Consider the following 17,296-nt stretch of genomic DNA (forward strand, 5'->3'; position numbering starts at 1 on the left):
GTATTATAATCATTGAGATATCACATCGCATGCTGTAGGAAGGGTCTAAGGATTGGAATGGGATGGACTTGGATATCACATCTCATGCTGTAGGTAGGCTCTCAGGTTTGGTATAAGCATTGAGATATCACATCTCATGCTATAGGAAGGGTCTCAGAATTGGAATGGGAAGGAGTTGGATATCACATCTCAAGCTATAGGAAGGGTCTCAGTATTGGAATGGGAAGGACTTGGATATCACATCTCATGCTATAGGAAGGCTCTCAGGTTTGGAAGGGGAAAGAGTTGGATATCTCATTTCATGTTAGAGGTAGGATCTCAGGTTTGGTATTAGAGGCATTGAGATATCACATCTCATGCTATCAGAAGGGTCTCAGGAATGGAATGGGAAGGAGTTAGATATCACATCTCATGCTAAAGGGAGGGTCTCAGGTTTGGAAGGGGAAGGATTTGGATATCACATCTCATGTTATAGGAAGGATCTCAGGTTTGGTATTAGAAGCATTGAGATATCACATCTCATGCTATCGGAAGGATCTCAGGTTTGGTATTAGAAGCATTGAGATATCACATCTCATGCTATCAGAAGAGTCTCAGGATTGGAATAGGAAGGAGTTGGATATCACATTTCATGCTAAAGGGAGGGTCTCAGGTTTGGAAGGGGAAGGATTTGGATATCACATCTCATGTTATAGGAAGGATCTCAGGTTTGGTATTAGAAGCATTGAGATATCACATCTCATGCTATCAGAAGAGTCTCAGGATTGGAATGGGAAGGAGTTGGATATCCCATCTCATGTTATAGGACGGGTCTCAGGTTTGTTATTAGAATCATTGAGATATCACATCTCATGCTATAGGAAGGGTCTAAGGGTTGGAATGTGAAGGACTTGGATATCACATCTCATGCTATAGATAGGCTCTTAGGTTTGGAAAGGGAAGGAGTTGGATATCACATTTCATGTTAGAGGAAGGATCTCAGGTTTGGTATTAGAAGCATTGAGATATCACATCTCATGCTATAGGAAGGGTCTCAGGATTGGAGTGGGAAGCAGTTGGATATTACATCTCATGCTATAGGAAGGGTCTCAGGTTTGGTATAAGCATTGAGATATCACATCTCATGCTATAGGACGGGTCTCAGGATTGGAATGGAAGGAGTTGGATATCACATCTCATGTTATAGGAAGGATCTCAGGTTTGGTATTAGACGCATTGAGACATCACATCTCATGCTATAGGAAGGGTCTCAGGGTTGGAATGGGAAGGAGTTGGATATCACATCTCATCCAATAGGAAGGGTCTCAGGTTTGGAATGGGAAGGAATTGGATATCACATCTCATGTTATAGGAAGGATCTCAGGTTTGGTATTAGAAGCATTGAGATATCACATCTCATGCTATAGGAAGGGTCTCAGGATTGGAATGGGAAGGAGTTGTATATGACATCTCAGGCCATGACATCTCAGGCCATAGGAAGGTTCTCAGGTTTGGTATAAGCATTGAGATATCATATTGCATGCTGTAGGAAGGGTCTAAGGATTGGAATGGGAAGGACCTGGATATCACATCTCATGCTATAGAACGGCTCTCAGGTTTGGAAAGGGAAGGAGTTGGATATCACATCTCATGTTATAGGATGGATCTCAGGTTTGGTATTAGAAGTATTGAGATATCACATCTCATGTTATCGGAAGGATCTCAGGTTTGGTATTAGAAGTATTGAGATATCACATCTCATGCTATAGGAAGGGTCTCAGGATTGGAATGGGAAGGAGTTGGATATCACATCTCATGCTAAAGGAAGGGTCTCAGGTTTGGTAGAAGCATTGAGATATCACATCTCATGCTATAGGAAGGGTCTCAGGATTGGAATGGGAAGGACTTAGATATCACATATCATGCTATAGGGAGGGTCTCAGTTTTGATATTAGAAGCATTGAGATATCACATCTCATGCTATCGGAAGTGTCTCAGGATTGGAATGGGAAGGAGCTGGATATCACATCTCATGCTAAAGGAAGGGTCTCAGGTTTGGAACGGGAAGGAGTTGGATATCACATCTCATGTTATAGGAAGGGTCTCAGGTTTGGTATAAACATTGAGATATCACATCTCTGCTATCGGAAGTGTCTCAGGATTGGAATGGGAAGGAGTTGGATATCCCATCTCATGTTATAGGACGGGTCTCAGGTTTGTTATTGGAATCATTGAGATATCATATTGCATGCTGTAGGAAGGGTCTAAGGGTTGGAATGTGAAGAACTTGGATATCACATCTCATGCTATAGATAGGCTCTTAGGTTTGGAAAGGGAAGGAGTTGGATCTCACATTTCATGTTAGAGGAAGGATCTCAGGTTTGGTATTAGAAGCATTGAGATATCACATCTCATGCTATAGGAAGGGTCTCAGGATTGGAATGGGAAGGAGTTGGATATCACATCTCATGCTATAGGAAGGGTCTCAGGTTTGGTATAAGCATTGAGATATCACATCTCATGCTATAGGAAGGGTCTCAGGATTGGAATGGAAGGAGTTGGATATCACATCTCATGTTATAGGAAGGATCTCAGGTTTGGTATTAGAAGCATTGAGACATCACATCTCATGCTATAGGAAGGGTCTCAGGATTGGAATGGGAAGGAGTTGGATATCAAATCTCATGCTATAGGAAGGGTCTCAGGATTGGAATGGGAAGGAGTTGAATATGACATCTCATGCCGTAGGAAGGGTCTCAGGTTTGGTATAAACATTGAGATATCACATCTCTGCTATCAAAAGGGTCTCAGGATTGGAATGGGAAGGAGTTGGATATCCCATCTCATGTTATAGGAAGAGTCTCAAGTTTGGTATTAGAAGCATTGAGATATCACATCTCATGCTATAGGAAGTGTCTTAGGATTGGAATGGGAAGGACTTGGATATCACATCTCATGCTATAGGTAGGGTCTCAAGTTTGACATTAGAAGCATTGAGATATCACATCTCATGCTATAGGAAGGGTCTGAGGATTGGAATGGGAAGGAGTTGGATATCACATCTCCTGCTATGGGAAGGGTCTCAGGTTTGGTATAAGCAGTGAGATATCACATCTCATGCTATAGGAAGTGTCTCAGGATTGGAATGGGAAGGAGTTGGATATCACATCTCATGTTATAGGAAGGATCTCAGGTTTGGTATAAGCATTGAGATATCACATCTCTGCTATCGGAAGGATCTCAAGATTGGAATGGGAAGGAGTTGGATATTCCCATCTCATGTTATAGGAAGGGTCTCAGGTTTGGTATTAGAAGCATTGAGATATCACATCTCATGCTATAGGAAGGGTCTCAGGATTGGAATGGGAAGGACTTGCATATCACATCTCATGCTATAGGGAGGGTCTCAAGTTTGATATTAGAAGCTTTGAGATATCACATCTCATGCTATCAGAAGGATCTCAGGTTTGGTATAGAAGCATTGAGATATCATATCTTATGCTATCAGAAGAGTCTCAGGATTGGAATGGGAAGGAGTTGGATATCAAATCTCATGGTAAAGGGAGGGTCTCAGGTTTGGAAGATAAGGATTTGGATATCACATCTCATGTTATAGGAAGGATCTCAGGCTTGGTATTAGAAGTATTGAGATATCACATCTCATGCTATCGGAAGGATCTCAGGTTTGGTATAGAAGCATTGAGATATCATATCTTATGCTATCAGAAGGGTCTCAGGATTGGAATGGGAAGGAGTTGGATATCACATCTCATGCTATAGGGAGGGTCTCACGTTTGATAGAAGCATTGAGATATCACATTTCATGATATCGGAAGGGTCTCAAGATTGGAATGGGAAGGAGTTGGATATCACATCTCATGATAAAGGAAGGGTCTAAGGTTTGGAAGGGGAAGGATTTGGATATCACATCTCATGTTATAGGACGGGTCTCAGGTTTGGTATTAGAAGCATTGAGATATCAAGTCTCATGGTATAGGAAGGGTCTCAGAATTGGAATGGGAAGGAGTTGGATATCACATTTCAAGCTATAGGAAGGGTCTCAGGATTAGAATGGGAAGGAGTCTGATATCACATCTCATGCCATAATATGGGTCTCAGGTTTGGTAGAAGCATTGGGTTATCACATCTCATGCTATCGGAAGGGTATCGGGATTGGATTTGGAAGGAGTTAGATATCCCATCTCATGCTATAGGAAGGGTCTCAGGTTGGAATGGGAAGGAGTTGGATATCACATCTCATGTTATAGGAAGGGTCTCAGGATTGGAATGGGAAGGACTTGGATATCACATCTCATGCTATAGGAAGGCTCTCAGGTTTGCAAGGGGAAAGAGTTGGATATCACATTTCATGTTAGAGGTAGGATCTCAGGTTTGGTATTAGAAGCATTGAGATATCACATCTCATGCTATCAGAAGGAACTCAGGTTTGGTATAGAAGCATTGAGATATCATATCTTATGCTATCAGAAGAGTCTCAGGATTGGAATGGGAAGGAGTTGGATATCACATCTCATGGTAAAAGGAGGGTCTCAGGTTTGGAAGATAAGGATTTGGATATCACATCTCATGTTATAGGAAGGATCTCAGGTTTGGTATTAGAAGTATTGAGATATCACATCTCATGCTATCGGAAGGATCTCAGGTTTGGTATAGAAGCATTGAGATATCATATCTTATGCTATCAGAAGGGTCTCAGGATTGGAATGGGAAGGAGTTGGATATCAAATCTCATGCTAAAGGGAGGGTCTCAGGTTTGGAAGGGGAAGGATTTGGATATCACATCTCATGTTATAGGATGGATCTCAGGTTTGGTATTAGAAGTATTGAGATATCACATCTCATGTTATCGGAAGGATCTCAGGTTTGGTATTAGAAGTATTTAGATATCACATCTCATGCTATAGGAAGGGTCTCAGGATTGGAATGGGAAGGACTTAGATATCACATATCATGCTATAGGGAGGGTCTCAGTTTTGATATTAGAAGCATTGAGATATCACATCTCATGCTATCGGAAGTGTCTCAGGATTGGAATGGGAAGGAGCTGGATATCACATCTCATGCTAAAGGAAGGGTCTCAGGTTTGGAATGGGAAGGAGTTGGATATCACATCTCATGTTATAGGAAGGGTCTCAGGTTTGGTATAAACATTGAGATATCACATCTCTGCTATCGGAAGTGTCTCAGGATTGGAATGGGAAGGAGTTGGATATCCCGTCTCATGTTATAGGACGGGTCTCAGGTTTTTTATTAGAATCATTGAGATATCATATTGCATGCTGTAGGAAGGGTCTAAGGATTGGAATGCGAAGGACTTGGATATCACATCTCATGCTATAGATAGGCTCTCAGGTTTGGAAAGTGAAGGAGTTGGATATCACATTTCATGTTAGAGGAAGGATCTCAGGTTTGGTATTAGAGGCATTGAGATATCACATCTCAGGCTATAGGAAGGGTCTCAGGATTGGAATGGGAAGGAGTTGGATATCACATCTCATGCTATAGGAAGGGTTTCAGGTTTGGTATAAGCATTGAGATATCACATCTCATGCTATAGGAAGGGTCTCAGGATTGGAATGGAAGGAGTTGGATATCACATCTCATGTTATACGAAGGATCTGAGGTTTGGTATTAGAAGCATTGAGACATCACATCTCATGCTATAGGAAGGGTCTCAGGATTGGAATGGGAAGGAGTTGGATATCAAATCTCATGCTATAGGAAGGGTCTCAGGATTGGAATGGGAAGGAGTTGAATATGACATCTCATGCCGTAGGAAGGGTCTCAGGTTTGGTATAAACATTGAGATATCACATCTCTGCTATCAAAAGGGTCTCAGGATTGGAATTGGAAGGAGTTGGATATCCCATCTCATGTTATAGGAAGAGTCTCAGGTTTGGTATTAGAAGCATTGAGATATCACATCTCATGCTATAGGAAGTGTCTCAGGATTGGAATGGGAAGGACTTGGATATCACATCTCATGCTATAGGTAGGGTCTCAAGTTTGACATTAGAAGCATTGAGATATCACATCTCATGCTATAGGAAGGGTCTGAGGATTGGAATGGGAAGGAGTTGGATATCACATCTCCTGCTATGGGAAGGGTCTCAGGTTTGGTATAAGCAGTGAGATATCACATCTCATGCTATAGGAAGTGTCTCAGGATTGGAATGGGAAGGAGTTGGATATCACATCTCATGTTATAGGAAGGATCTCAGGTGTGGTATAAGCATTGAGATATCACATCTCTGCTATCGGAAGGGTCTCAAGATTGGAATGGGAAGGAGTTGGATATTCCCATCTCATGTTATAGGAAGGGTCTCAGGTTTGGTATTAGAAGCATTGAGATATCACATCTCATGCTATAGGAAGGGTCTCAGGATTGGAATGGGAAGGACTTGGATATCACATCTCATGCTATAGGGAGGGTCTCAAGTTTGATATTAGAAGCTTTGAGATATCACATCTCATGATATCGGAAGGGTCTCAGGATTGGAATGGGAAGGAGTTGGATATCACATCTCATGATAAAGGAAGGGTCTAAGGTTTGGAAGGGGAAGGATTTGGATATCACATCTCATGTTATATTACGGGTCTCAGGTTTGGTATTAGAAGCATTGAGATATCAAGTCTCATAGTATAGGAAGGGTCTCAGAATTGGAATGGGAAGGAGTTGGATATCCCATCTCATGTTATAGGAAGAGTCTCTGGTTTGGTATTAGAATCATTGAGATATCACATCGCATGCTGTAGGAAGGGTCTAAGGATTGGAATGGGATGGACTTGGATATCACATCTCATGCTATAGGTAGGCTCTCAGGTTTGGTATAAGCATTGAGATATCACATCTCATGCTATAGGAAGGGTCTCAGAATTGGAATGGGAAGGAGTTGGATATCACATCTCAAGCTGTAGGAAGGGTCTCAGTATTGGAATGGGAAGGACTTGGATATCACATCTCATGCTATAGGAAGGCTCTCAGGTTTGGAAGGGGAAAGAGTTGGATATCTCATTTCATGTTAGAGGTAGGATCTCAGGTTTGGTATTAGAGGCATTGAGATATCACATCTCATGCTATCAGAAGGGTCTGAGGAATGGAATGGGAAGGAGTTAGATATCACATCTCATGCTAAAGGGAGGGTCTCAGGTTTGGAAGGGGAAGGATTTGGATATCACATCTCATGTTATAGGAAGGATCTCAGGTTTGGTATTAGAAGCATTGAGATATCACATCTCATGCTATCAGAAGAGTCTCAGGATTGGAATAGGAAGGTGTTGGATATCACATTTCATGCTAAAGGGAGGGTCTCAGGTTTGGAAGGGGAAGGATTTGGATATCACATCTCATGTTATCGGAAGGATCTCACGTTTGGTATTAGAAGTATTGAGATATCATATCTCATGCTATAGGAAGGGTCTCAGGATTGGAATGGGAAGGAGTTGGATATCACATCTCATGCTATAGGGAGGGTCTCAGGATTGGAATGGGAAGGACTAAGATATCACATATCATGCTATAGGGAGGGTCTCAGTTTTGATATTAGAAGCATTGAGATATCACATCTCATGCTATCGGAAGTGTCTCAGGATTGGAATGGGAAGGAGCTGGATATCACATCTCATGCTAAAGGAAGGGTCTCAGGTTTGGAACGGGAAGGATTTGGATATCACATCTCATGTTATAGGAAGGGTCTCAGGTTTGGTATAAGCATTGAGATATCACATCTCATGCTATCGGAAGTGTCTCAGGATTGGAATTGGAAGGAGCTGGATATCACATCTCATGGTAAAAGGAGGGTCTCAGGTTTGGAAGATAAGGATTTGGATATCACATCTCATGTTATAGGAAGGATCTCAGGTTTGGTATTAGAAGTATTGAGATATCACATCTCATGCTATCGGAAGGATCTCAGGTTTGGTATAGAAGCATTGAGATATCATATCTTATGCTATCAGAAGGGTCTCAGGATAGGAATGGGAAGGAGTTGGATATCACATCTCATGCTAAAGGGAGGGTCTCAGGTTTGGAAGGGGAAGGATTTGGATATCACATCTCATGTTATAGGATGGATCTCAGGTTTGGTATTAGAAGTATTGAGATATCACATCTCATGTTATCGGAAGGATCTCAGGTTTGGTATTAGAAGTATTTAGATATCACATCTCATGCTATAGGAAGGGTCTCAGGATTGGAATGGGAAGGACTTAGATATCACATATCATGCTATAGGGAGGGTCTCAGTTTTGATATTAGAAGCATTGAGATATCACATCTCATGCTATCGGAAGTGTCTCAGGATTGGAATGGGAAGGAGCTGGATATCACATCTCATGCTAAAGGAAGGGTCTCAGGTTTGGAACGGGAAGGAGTTGGATATCACATCTCATGTTATAGGAAGGGTCTCAGGTTTGGTATAAACATTGAGATATCACATCTCTGCTATCGGAAGTGTCTCAGGATTGGAATGGGAAGGAGTTGGATATCCAGTCTCATGTTATAGGACGGGTCTCAGGTTTTTTATTAGAATCATTGAGATATCATATTGCATGCTGTAGGAAGGGTCTAAGGATTGGAATGCGAAGGACTTGGATATCACATCTCATGCTATAGATAGGCTCTCAGGTTTGGAAAGTGAAGGAGTTGGATATCACATTTCATGTTAGAGGAAGGATCTCAGGTTTGGTATTAGAGGCATTGAGATATCACATCTCAGGCTATAGGAAGGGTCTCAGGATTGGAATGGGAAGGAGTTGGATATCACATCTCATGCTATAGGAAGGGTTTCAGGTTTGGTATAAGCATTGAGATATCACATCTCATGCTATAGGAAGGGTCTCAGGATTGGAATGGAAGGAGTTGGATATCACATCTCATGTTATAGGAAGGATCTGAGGTTTGGTATTAGAAGCATTGAGACATCACATCTCATGCTATAGGAAGGGTCTCAGGATTGGAATGGGAAGGAGTTGGATATCAAATCTCATGCTATAGGAAGGGTCTCAGGATTGGAATGGGAAGGAGTTGAATATGACATCTCATGCCGTAGGAAGGGTCTCAGGTTTGGTATAAACATTGAGATATCACATCTCTGCTATCAAAAGGGTCTCAGGATTGGAATTGGAAGGAGTTGGATATCCCATCTCATGTTATAGGAAGAGTCTCAGGTTTGGTATTAGAAGCATTGAGATATCACATCTCATGCTATAGGAAGTGTCTCAGGATTGGAATGGGAAGGACTTGGATATCACATCTCATGCTATAGGTAGGGTCTCAAGTTTGACATTAGAAGCATTGAGATATCACATCTCATGCTATAGGAAGGGTCTGAGGATTGGAATGGGAAGGAGTTGGATATCACATCTCCTGCTATGGGAAGGGTCTCAGGTTTGGTATAAGCAGTGAGATATCACATCTCATGCTATAGGAAGTGTCTCAGGATTGGAATGGGAAGGAGTTGGATATCACATCTCATGTTATAGGAAGGATCTCAGGTGTGGTATAAGCATTGAGATATCACATCTCTGCTATCGGAAGGGTCTCAAGATTGGAATGGGAAGGAGTTGGATATTCCCATCTCATGTTATAGGAAGGGTCTCAGGTTTGGTATTAGAAGCATTGAGATATCACATCTCATGCTATAGGAAGGGTCTCAGGATTGGAATGGGAAGGACTTGGATATCACATCTCATGCTATAGGGAGGGTCTCAAGTTTGATATTAGAAGCTTTGAGATATCACATCTCATGATATCGGAAGGGTCTCAGGATTGGAATGGGAAGGAGTTGGATATCACATCTCATGATAAAGGAAGGGTCTAAGGTTTGGAAGGGGAAGGATTTGGATATCACATCTCATGTTATATTACGGGTCTCAGGTTTGGTATTAGAAGCATTGAGATATCAAGTCTCATAGTATAGGAAGGGTCTCAGAATTGGAATGGGAAGGACTTGGATATCACATCTCATGCTATAGGTAGGCTCTCAGGTTTGGTATAAGCATTGAGATATCACATCTCATGCTATAGGAAGGGTCTCAGAATTGGAATGGGAAGGAGTTGGATATCACATCTCAAGCTGTAGGAAGGGTCTCAGTATTGGAATGGGAAGGACTTGGATATCACATCTCATGCTATAGGAAGGCTCTCAGGTTTGGAAGGGGAAAGAGTTGGATATCTCATTTCATGTTAGAGGTAGGATCTCAGGTTTGGTATTAGAGGCATTGAGATATCACATCTCATGCTATCAGAAGGGTCTGAGGAATGGAATGGGAAGGAGTTAGATATCACATCTCATGCTAAAGGGAGGGTCTCAGGTTTGGAAGGGGAAGGATTTGGATATCACATCTCATGTTATAGGAAGGATCTCAGGTTTGGTATTAGAAGCATTGAGATATCACATCTCATGCTATCAGAAGAGTCTCAGGATTGGAATAGGAAGGAGTTGGATATCACATTTCATGCTAAAGGGAGGGTCTCAGGTTTGGAAGGGGAAGGATTTGGATATCACATCTCATGTTATCGGAAGGATCTCACGTTTGGTATTAGAAGTATTGAGATATCATATCTCATGCTATAGGAAGGGTCTCAGGATTGGAATGGGAAGGAGTTGGATATCACATCTCATGTTATAGGAAGGATCTCAGGTGTGGTATAAGCATTGAGATATCACATCTCTGCTATCGGAAGGGTCTCAAGATTGGAATGGGAAGGAGTTGGATATTCCCATCTCATGTTATAGGAAGGGTCTCAGGTTTGGTATTAGAAGCATTGAGATATCACATCTCATGCTATAGGAAGGGTCTCAGGATTGGAATGGGAAGGACTTGGATATCACATCTCATGCTATAGGGAGGGTCTCAAGTTTGATATTAGAAGCTTTGAGATATCACATCTCATGATATCGGAAGGGTCTCAGGATTGGAATGGGAAGGAGTTGGATATCACATCTCATGATAAAGGAAGGGTCTAAGGTTTGGAAGGGGAAGGATTTGGATATCACATCTCATGTTATATTACGGGTCTCAGGTTTGGTATTAGAAGCATTGAGATATCAAGTCTCATAGTATAGGAAGGGTCTCAGAATTGGAATGGGAAGGACTTGGATATCACATCTCATGCTATAGGTAGGCTCTCAGGTTTGGTATAAGCATTGAGATATCACATCTCATGCTATAGGAAGGGTCTCAGAATTGGAATGGGAAGGAGTTGGATATCACATCTCAAGCTGTAGGAAGGGTCTCAGTATTGGAATGGGAAGGACTTGGATATCACATCTCATGCTATAGGAAGGCTCTCAGGTTTGGAAGGGGAAAGAGTTGGATATCTCATTTCATGTTAGAGGTAGGATCTCAGGTTTGGTATTAGAGGCATTGAGATATCACATCTCATGCTATCAGAAGGGTCTGAGGAATGGAATGGGAAGGAGTTAGATATCACATCTCATGCTAAAGGGAGGGTCTCAGGTTTGGAAGGGGAAGGATTTGGATATCACATCTCATGTTATAGGAAGGATCTCAGGTTTGGTATTAGAAGCATTGAGATATCACATCTCATGCTATCAGAAGAGTCTCAGGATTGGAATAGGAAGGAGTTGGATATCACATTTCATGCTAAAGGGAGGGTCTCAGGTTTGGAAGGGGAAGGATTTGGATATCACATCTCATGTTATCGGAAGGATCTCACGTTTGGTATTAGAAGTATTGAGATATCATATCTCATGCTATAGGAAGGGTCTCAGGATTGGAATGGGAAGGAGTTGGATATCACATCTCATGCTATAGGGAGGGTCTCAGGATTGGAATGGGAAGGACTAAGATATCACATATCATGCTATAGGGAGGGTCTCAGTTTTGATATTAGAAGCATTGAGATATCACATCTCATGCTATCGGAAGTGTCTCAGGATTGGAATGGGAAGGAGCTGGATATCACATCTCATGCTAAAGGAAGGGTCTCAGGTTTGGAACGGGAAGGATTTGGATATCACATCTCATGTTATAGGAAGGGTCTCAGGTTTGGTATAAGCATTGAGATATCACATCTCTGCTATCGGAAGTGTCTCAGGATTGGAATGGGAAGGAGTTGGATATCCCATCTCATGTTATAGGACGGGTCTCAGGTTTGTTATTAGAATCATTGAGATATCATATTGCATGCTGTAGGAAGGGTCTAAGGGTTGGAATGTGAAGGACTTGGATATCACATCTCATACTATAGATAGGCTCTTAGGTTTGGAAAGGGAAGGAGTTGGATATCACATTTCATGTTAGAGGAAGGATCTCAGGTTTGGTATTAGAAGCATTGAGATATCACATCTCATGCTATAGGAAGGGTCTCAGGATTGGAATGGGAAGCAGTTGGATATCACATCTCATGCTATAGGAAGGGTCTCAGGTTTGGTATAAGCATTGAGATATCACATCTCATGCTATAGGACGGGTCTCAGGATTGGAATGGAAGGATTTGGATATCACATCTCATGTTATAGGAAGGATCTCAGGTTTGGTATTAGACGCATTGAGACATCACATCTCATGCTATAGGAAGGGTCTCAGGGTTGGAATGGGAAGGAGTTGGATATCACATCTCATCCAATAGGAAGGGTCTCAGGTTTGGAATGGGAAGGAATTGGATATCACATATCATGTTATAGGAAGGATCTCAGGTTTGGTATTAGAAGCATTGAGATATCACATCTCATGCTATAGGAAGGGTCTCAGGATTGGAATGTGAAGGATTTGGATATCACATCTCATGCTAAAGGAAGGGTCTCAGGTTTGGTAGAAGCATTGAGATATCACGTCGCTGCTATCGGAAGGGTCTCAGGATTGGATTGGGAAGGAGTTGGATACCCCTTCTCATGCTATAGGAAGGGTCTCAGGATTTGAATGGCAAGGAGTTGGATATCACATCTCATGCCATAGGAAGGGTCTCAGGTTTGGTATAAGCATTGAGATATCACATCTCTGCTATCGGAAGGGTCTCAGGATTGGATTGGGAAGGAGTTGGATATCCCTTCTCATGCTTTAGGAAGTGTCTCAGGTTGGAATGGGAAGGAGTTGGATATCACATCTCATGTTATAGGAAGGGTCTCAGGATTGGAATGGGAAGGATTTGGATATCACATCTCTTGCTATAGGAAGGGTCTCAGGATTGGAATGGGTAGGAGTTGGATATTACTTTCTTGCTATAGGAAGGGTCTCATGTTTGGAATGGGAAGGAGTTGGATATCACATATGCTATAGTTAGTGTCTCAGGTTTGGAACGGGAAGGAGTTGGATATCACATCTCATGTTATAGGAAGGGTCTCAGGTTTGGTATAAGCATTGAGATATCACATCTCTGCTATCGGAAGCCGCTCAGGATTGGAATGGGAAGGAGTTGGATATCCCATCTCATGTTATAGGAAGAGTCTCTGGTTTGGTATTAGAATCATTGAGATATCACATCGCATGCTGTAGGAAGGGTCTAAGGATTGGAATGGGATGGACTTGGATATCACATCTCATGTTATAGGTAGGCTCTCAGGTTTGGTATAAGCATTGAGATATCACATCTCATGCTATAGGGAGGGTCTCAGGATTGGAATGGGAAGGAATTGGATATCACATCTCATGCTATAGGAAGGGTCTCAGATTTGGAATAAGCATTGAGATATCACATCTCATGCTAAAGGAAGGGTCTCAGGATTGGAATGGGAAGGAGTTGTATATGACATCTCAGGCCATGACATCTCAGGCCATAGGAAGGTTCTCAGGTTTGGTATAAGCATTGAGATATCATATTGCATGCTGTAGGAAGGGTCTCAGGATTGGAATGGGAAGGACCTGGATATCACATCTCATGCTATAGAACGGCTCTCAGGTTTGGAAAGGGAAGGAGTTGGATATCACATCTCATGTTATAGGATGGATCTCAGGTTTGGTATTAGAAGTATTGAGATATCACATCTCATGTTATCGGAAGGATCTCAGGTTTGGTATTAGAAGTATTGAGATATCACATCTCATGCTATAGGAAGGGTCTCAGGATTGGAATGGGAAGGAGTTGGATATCACATCTCATGCTAAAGGAAGGGTCTCAGGTTTGGTAGAAGCATTGAGATATCACATCTCATGCTATAGGAAGGGTCTCAGGTTTGGAACGGGAAGGAGTTGGATATCACATCTCATGTTATAGGAAGGGTCTCAGGTTTGGTATAAACATTGAGATATCACATCTCTGCTATCGGAAGTGTCTCAGGATTGGAATGGGAAGGAGTTGGATATCCCATCTCATGTTATAGGACGGGTCTCAGGTTTGTTATTGGAATCATTGAGATATCATATTGCATGCTGTAGGAAGGGTCTAAGGGTTGGAATGTGAAGGACTTGGATATCACATCTCATGCTATAGATAGGCTCTTAGGTTTGGAAAGGGAAGGAGTTGGATCTCACATTTCATGTTAGAGGAAGGATCTCAGGTTTGGTATTAGAAGCATTGAGATATCACATCTCATGCTATAGGAAGGGTCTCAGGATTGGAATGGGAAGGAGTTGGATATCACATCTCATTCTATAGGAAGGGTCTCAGGTTTGGTATAAGCATTGAGATATCACATCTCATGCTATGGGAAGGGTCTCAGGATTGGAATGGAAGGAGTTGGATATCACATCTCATGTTATAGGAAGGATCTCAGGTTTGGTATTAGAAGCATTGAGACATCACATCTCATGCTATAGGAAGGGTCTCAGGATTGGAATGGGAAGGAGTTGGATATCAAATCTCATGCTATAGGAAGGGTCTCAGGATTGGAATGGGAAGGAGTTGAATATGACATCTCATGCCGTAGGAAGGGTCTCAGGTTTGGTATAAACATTGAGATATCACATCTCTGCTATCAAAAGGGTCTCAGGATTGGAATGGGAAGGAGTTGGATATCCCATCTCATGTTATAGGAAGAGTCTCAAGTTTGGTATTAGAAGCATTGAGATATCACATCTCATGCTATAGGAAGTGTCTTAGGATTGGAATGGGAAGGACTTGGATATCACATCTCATGCTATAGGTAGGGTCTCAAGTTTGACATTAGAAGCATTGAGATATCACATCTCATGCTATAGGAAGGGTCTGAGGATTGGAATGGGAAGGAGTTGGATATCACATCTCCTGCTATGGGAAGGGTCTCAGGTTTGGTATAAGCAGTGAGATATCACATCTCATGCTATAGGAAGTGTCTCAGGATTGGAATGGGAAGGAGTTGGATATCACATCTCGTTATAGGAAGGATCTCAGGTTTGGTATAAGCATTGAGATATCACATCTCTGCTATCGGAAGGGTCTCAAGATTGGAATGGGAAGGAGTTGGATATTCCCATCTCATGTTATAGGAAGGGTCTCAGGTTTGGTATTAGAAGCATTGAGATATCACATCTCATGCTATAGGAAGGGTCTCAGGATTGGAATGGGAAGGACTTGGATATCACATCTCATGCTATAGGGAGGGTCTCAAGTTTGATATTAGAAGCTTTGAGATATCACATCTCATGATATCGGAAGGGTCTCAGGATTGGAATGGGAAGGAGTTGGATATCACATCTCATGATAAAGGAAGGGTCTAAGGTTTGGAAGGGGAAGGATTTGGATATCACATCTCATGTTATATTACGGGTCTCAGGTTTGGTATTAGAAGCATTGAGATATCAAGTCTCATAGTATAGGAAGGGTCTCAGAATTGGAATGGGAAGGAGTTGGATATCCCATCTCATGTTATAGGAAGAGTCTCTGGTTTGGTATTAGAATCATTGAGATATCACATCGCATGCTGTAGGAAGGGTCTAAGGATTGGAATGGGATGGACTTGGATATCACATCTCATGCTATAGGTAGGCTCTCAGGTTTGGTATAAGCATTGAGATATCACATCTCATGCTATAGGAAGGGTCTCAGAATTGGAATGGGAAGGAGTTGGATATCACATCTCAAGCTATAGGAAGGGTCTCAGTATTGGAATGGGAAGGACTTGGATATCACATCTCATGCTATAGGAAGGCTCTCAGGTTTGGAAGGGGAAAGAGTTGGATATCTCATTTCATGTTAGAGGTAGGATCTCAGGTTTGGTATTAGAGGCATTGAGATATCACATCTCATGCTATCAGAAGGGTCTCAGGAATGGAATGGGAAGGAGTTAGATATCACATCTCATGCTAAAGGGAGGGTCTCAGGTTTGGAAGGGGAAGGATTTGGATATCACATCTCATGTTATAGGAAGGATCTCAGGTTTGGTATTAGAAGCATTGAGATATCACATCTCATGCTATCGGAAGGATCTCAGGTTTGGTATTAGAAGCATTGAGATATCACATCTCATGCTATCAGAAGATTCTCAGGATTGGAATAGGAAGGAGTTGGATATCACATTTCATGCTAAAGGGAGGGTCTCAGGTTTGGAAGGGGAAGGATTTGGATATCACATCTCATGTTATCGGAAGGATCTCACGTTTGGTATTAGAAGTATTGAGATATCATATCTCATGCTATAGGAAGGGTCTCAGGATTGGAATGGGAAGGAGTTGGATATCACATCTCATGCTATAGGGAGGGTCTCAGGATTGGAATGGGAAGGACTTAGATATCACATATCATGCTATAGGGAGGGTCTCAGTTTTGATATTAGAAGCATTGAGATATCACATCTCATGCTATCGGAAGTGTCTCAGGATTGGAATGGGAAGGAGCTGGATATCACATTTCATGCTAAAGGAAGGGTCTCAGGTTTGGAACGGGAAGGATTTGGATATCACATCTCATGTTATCGGAAGGGTCTCAGGTTTGGTATAAGCATTGAGATATCACATCTCTGCTATCGGAAGTGTCTCAGGATTGGAATGGGAAGGAGTTGGATATCCCATCTCATGTTATAGGACGGGTCTCAGGTTTGTTATTAGAATCATTGAGATATCATATTGCATGCTGTAGGAAGGGTCTAAGGGTTGGAATGTGAAGGACTTGGATATCACATCTCATGCTATAGATAGGCTCTTAGGTTTGGAAAGGGAAGGAGTTGGATATCACATTTCATGTTAGAGGAAGGATCTCAGGTTTGGTATTAGAAGCATTGAGATATCACATCTCATGCTATAGGAAGGGTCTCAGGATTGGAATGGGAAGCAGTTGGATATCACATTTCATGCTATAGGAAGGGTCTCAGGTTTGGTATAAGCATTGAGATATCACATCTCATGCTATAGGACGGGTCTCAGGATTGGAATGGAAGGAGTTGGATATCACATCTCATGTTATAGGAAGGATCTCAGG

Source organism: Ambystoma mexicanum, chromosome 1p (genome assembly GCF_040938575.1).
Source record: "Ambystoma mexicanum isolate Mex_15411 chromosome 1p, UKY_AmexF1_1, whole genome shotgun sequence".
Lineage (NCBI taxonomy): Eukaryota > Metazoa > Chordata > Amphibia > Caudata > Ambystomatidae > Ambystoma > Ambystoma mexicanum.